The sequence below is a fragment of the Trachurus japonicus genome, chromosome 21, assembly GCF_045865225.1.
Source record: "Trachurus japonicus isolate A0001 chromosome 21, Traja_1.0".
In the NCBI taxonomy this organism is placed as follows: Eukaryota; Metazoa; Chordata; class Actinopteri; order Carangiformes; family Carangidae; genus Trachurus; species Trachurus japonicus.
The window spans coordinates 36,090,560-36,096,137 of record NC_140927.1 but is presented as its reverse complement, the minus strand read 5'-3'; the positions used below and the strand labels follow the sequence as shown (position 1 = coordinate 36,096,137).

Genomic DNA, 5,578 nt, shown 5'->3' with positions numbered 1-5,578 from the left:
AGCAACTGGTGAAACTGACTCCGCGATCCGCCTCCGCTTCGGCATTTCGGTGCTGATCATCTAGATCAGTTTACCTTTCCTGCCTCCTCCGATCACTTCATGCTGGAGCTATGCTAATAGCACCGTAGCTAAGCTTTCCTCCAGCTCCACGTTACACTTGTTCCAGGCTCTGCCCGTCGTTTTTCTCCAGAAATAGAAACTTTTTCCAACGTTGTTATCTCTGTACCGATCGCGCTCGTCTTCTCCTCCTTCTTCACTTCTTGCTCTGATCTACAGTCTCCTTCGTTCTACACATCCCAGAAGCCCCAAAATTACTCACAGTGCGCGAGAGCGCCCCCATTTACCAGCCGCAGAAAACTGCATTTGACGTCTATGGACGTCAATGGCACTCAAGCGTTGGATTTTGATTGACGTCCATAGACGTCAATGGCACTCAATGAGTTAACAAAGCCAAATTATTTTTTGGAGCTAAATAATATTTGTTTGGATACAAACTGTTAACTGATATGAAGAACTTGGATTCTGATTGGACTCTGATTCTTCTTATTATGTTTTTTTTTCTTCTGTCAATCAACTCATGGGAGTTCGTCAACACTTGCACACTTCCACTCGTGACTTCAGCCATATTTCACAGCAAAGCGTTACATGAGGAGATTTACAATGCTGTGCATAGAAAGTCAGAAGAGTTAACCTGCAACGCGTGCTTCACCCTGTAAGGATGGTGCCTCTAAAATAAAAAAAAAGGAGGGGCTCTCCTCTCCAGCCAGCTCCCCCGTCACTCACCTGCAGCTGCACACAGTGCACAGACAAGCAGACAAGCAGAGTAGCGCTCAGCTGTTCTGGCGTGGATGTGCCGCAGCACAGCGGGAGCAGTGCGCGTGTGTTATTTAAAAAAAAAAGCAAACAAAAAGAGACCAGCCGGTCGACACAAGCCATTTACCGCGCACGTAACGTCAGCACGTTAGTTAAACCGGTTTAACCCTATGGTTTAACTATTCAAACCCACACCACTGTTCTTGCTTGAATTACCTCATGGCGGCGAACAGTTGAAAAGACTCACGGTCACCGTTGTCAAAAGGTGGCGGCAAAGGACTTATGGTGCGTTCCATGCCGTAACTCGCGTTTTTCCGACCTGTTCCTATGGTTACCCGTTAGAACGTACAGTCAAACTCGTAACTGGGTGATTCTTAGACTACGGGCACTTTTATGTTCTTGGGTCATATTTAAAAAAATACACATCATATTGTATAAATTCCACTTTCTTTGTCAAACTAACAATAAAACCACCTTAGAAAAAATGTACCACCTTTCTATTATATTTTTTTCATACTTTTCAACATTCTTACAAGTGTCAAAATCACTGTTTTACCCTTGTCGCACACCCAGACTTTTAAACTTCAACAATGAAAATAATGTTTAAAAATGTGATTTATTTGAAAACTACTAATGTGCCTGAATTAAGTATCAGTAAAATAACTAAAACACATTATAGTGTTTAATGTAAGACAGCCATCAATATTATTTTTTATCCAAAATATAGCTGTCGCACAGTATCACGGTCATTTCCAACACAGCACTGTAATGTCCCCTTAAAGGATCATAGGGCAGGATTAATGAGAACGGCCAGTGACGCGACGGCCGCTGCGCGTAACTACAGCAACCAGGGAAGCCACCGGCACGGGAGCGCGCACAGACTTTTCACTGTTTACTTTACTCTTTACAGTCTTTCCTATCTGGGGAGGGAGGGAGGGGGGGTATTTTACTGTAGGTTCTCGCTCTCACAGACAGACAGACAGACAGACACACAGACAGACCAAGGGGGCAGTTGTCGGTCTGAGAAGTGAAGCTCACTTCCGCGTTCAAAAAACTGCAATCCCCTCTTCTTCCTCTGGGGGCTGGTGTCAGAAGGGAGCATTCCCCATAGACCCCCATGTTAAAATCGCCGACTTTACATCCTCAGTAAACATGTTAAAAGCCTGGTGTCAGAACGTTTTTTCGTCTAAATCGATAGTTTCTACCCCCGCACACACTCTGAGGGGGGTGAATTTTTTTTTAACTCTACCGTTTTACTGTTATTAGGTTAAAATTCTGGCCAATTAGGGCGCGGAAATGTTGAGTGACAGGTCCGAGCAGCTCCGTGGACAGCTGCTTCGAGGCCAGTGGGCGGGTTCTCGGCCGGCCAATCCAACATGGCGCTGTTCAGGCCGCCATATTTGAGTCACAAAAACGACTCCCCAAAACCAATGGGTGACGTCACGGACGCTACGTCCATTCTTTTTACAGTCTATGAGACAGACACACACACACACACACACACACACACACACACACACACACACACCTTCACTGTGCTGCAGCAGGAGGCTGCTTGTCTGTTCCTCTGAGCTCCTATGCATGGATCTGTATGGGCTCCTGCTCCTACTGGCCGGTACCGAGAATTAACGCGCCGGGTCCGGGTGTCGGGCCGCATCTGTCAGGGTCCGCGGTCCCATGAAAACCAATAAACACCGGACATATTCATGATTTCATAAAAAAAAAAAAACGGACGCGTCGCGGACACGGCGGCCAGGACGTGAAAAGTGGACGTGTCCGGGCAAAAGAGGACGTTTGTCCACCTGCCTGATAACGTTGTTAAAGTTATAACGTCGGCTTTTAACCGCTAGCTGCGGCTAACGGCTAATAATAAGACAGTAGTGAAGAGGGAGAGGGTGTGTAAGTTAGTGACCTGCCTGCTGCTGTGTGCGTGTGTGAAGGGAGGGGGAGAGAGAGTGGCGGCGGAGGGGGGGGGGTTAACAGGGCTTTCAGTTGTGCTGGGTCGTTTGCTGGCAGTAACAGTAGGCCTAATTTGGATCCACCGTGGTTCAGAGCGATTGATATAACAGGGAGTGTCGCCACTCTGTTACTGTATCAGTCGCTCTGCCGCGGTTGCCCTCTTCATGTCTTCATTCCATTGATCCATTCGAAGGCAGTCGTGGACGCGCTGACGTCAGGTCCGCCGGCCAGCGCGCGAAATTCACCCCCTGAATTGCAGCGCATTTTGCAGCACAGACCCCGTTCAGGGCAATGGAGAGATACGCGGGTGGGCTCGTTCTTTTTGGTTTTGAACGCTTCCTCACCCATTATTATTTAAAAAACGTAAAACGCATGGGTATTTTCCGGTATTTTCTCACAAATCCTGCCCTATGATCCTTTAAAAAAATTATCTGAGAGATTGTATGGATGGTTTCTATGGCAATGTACACTGACATCAGAGCACATGTTGGACATGGAGGGAATTTTCAATTTCATCAACAACTATTGAAGAAAAATTAAGATAAATGTTGCTCGATCAGTATATATATTTATTGCACGTCATTTCCAAACATGTTATACCTTCATAGGTGTTTTTTTTAAGTTTTTTTTTTTTTTGTTGAATAAGTGTATTTTGCATACATGAAATCCTAAGTATCAATTCAAAGCTAATCAGTTGAGCTAGTCTGCATTTTTTCACAAAATACTGTAGAAATGTCATTTCCACCACCATCATTTCCACCACATTATCCTCTGTGGTGGAAAAGAAAGTAGTGTGGTGGAAATGACATTTATGCTTAAAGTCCAAGTGATATGGATTGTGAGAGTAGTTATTTTTTAATATTACATATTAAATTAACATTAATCAACATTAATAATATAATTATATGTTATATTCCATTTATTTATATTTTTTTAAGATGCCACGTAAGACAGCAGCAGAAAGGTCACAGGCCTATAGGGACTAAATACATTTTTGTCATCTATTATTTGATGGAACTTAGATATTGGCTTTTAGACTACACTACAACCAGGGATGGTTTTGTTTAATGACAGTTTAAGAAATGTTCAAATAAATGTCTACTGTTTCTATACATTCACGTTAATTTGTTGTCATTTCCACAACACCCTGTCATTTCCACCACCAAAGACATTTTAAAAAATTATTGTAAAAGTTCTCAACACACATAAAAAAAATCTCCACAATTTAAAAGGTCATGATCCACTTTACATAATAATTCAAGTTATTTATTTTCTAAAAAGCCCCTACCCAAGCAATATTAAATTCCAGATGTAGCAGGTGTACAATTCAGCAGTTGGTCCTTAAGAGATTGAATTTATTTAATTCATAAATGTATGATTATTGTGTATTATGGAAAAAACATGGTAAAACATAGTTACAAAAAGGGCCTCAGATAGTTTTAGAGTGGTATAAGTTATTTATAATTGAACAACAGTTGTATATTGAGATGTGGTGGAAATGACATTTGTTCATCGCAGATCAGAAAAAATGTACAAAATTAACAATTTGCCTTGTAATCTAAGTTTGTCCTCTTACAGATCTTAAAACTAGACAAACTATTTTAACTTATGAGACTGTGTTAGGTCAGTTTTGAATAACTTTTTTTTTCCCAAGTTCACATGGCTAAAAGTGCACCTAGTTGAAGAATTGCCCAACTTCCCACCTGTGAACTAGATCGATCTACTCCCAGTTCGTAACTCGTAACTTGCCTGGAACGCTACAAACTCGTAACTGGTGACTTGAAGTCGTGACTTACGGGTTAAAAAGCCTGCCTGGAACGCACCATTATACCAATATACCCCGCAGCCTCACTGTGCACCGCTGGACGGAGCCACAAGCTGCATCTGGAGCGCCAGTGTTGCTCTGCTGGTTTTATGCTCTCCAGGTGAGATCGGCTCCTGGTTACACATGGTGAATTCAATTGTCTTCCCCTCTTGTGGTGTTTTCTACACAACACAATTACAAGGGCGAAACCAAGGGGGCAGTTGTCGGTCTGAGAAGTGAAGCTCACTTCCGCATTCAAAAAACTGCAATCCCCTCGGATTCCTCTGGGGGCTGGTGTCAGAAGGGAGCATTCCCCATAGACCCCCATGTTAAAATCGCCGACTTTACATCCTCAGTAAACATGTTAAAAGCCTGGTGTCAGAACGTTTTTTCGTCTCAATCTATAGTTTCTACCCCCGCACACACTCTGAGGGGAGTGAATTTTTTTTTAACTCTACAGTTTTACTGTTATTAGGTTAAAATTCTGGCCAATCAGGGCGCGGAAACGTTGAGTGACAGGTCCGAGCAGCTCCGTGGACAGCTGCTTCGAGGCCAGTGGGCGGGTTCTCGGCCGGCCAATCCAACATGGCGCTGTTCAGGCCGCCATATTTGAGTCACAAAAACGACTCCCCAAAACCAATGGGTGACGTCACGGACGTTTATAAAAACGTCCATTCTTTTTACAGTCTATGGGCGAAACACGGTTTCTAAACGTATTGGAAACAAACAAAACAAAGTAGCAGGGATGGTAATGGATAACTCACTGTGCTTCAAGCTATGCTATGCTAGCGGTTAGCGTGGCTAACGTTCGCCTGTAGCTTCACAATAACATTCCAAAGACACCGTTCTATCTCCCGGCATGCCATAGACCAGAGCGGCTTTTTTATGCAAATGAGAATGACTGATGCATCCTGGACCCCTCCCACCCTTTCCCCTGCTGCTAGACCGGCCTCCCCTCCCTTCCCATCGACGAGTCTGTCACCCAGTCCTCCCATCGAGCTG

The 5,578-nt window shown here is 43.9% G+C and overlaps 1 protein-coding gene across 1 annotated transcript in view; it reads right to left on the bottom strand.

The window, feature by feature from the left end:
* Positions 1 to 5,578, bottom strand: part of LOC146965730 (GTPase IMAP family member 7-like) — a 12,431-nt gene that overhangs the window by 2,060 nt on the left and 4,793 nt on the right. The gene's annotated exons all lie outside the window — the stretch shown is intronic.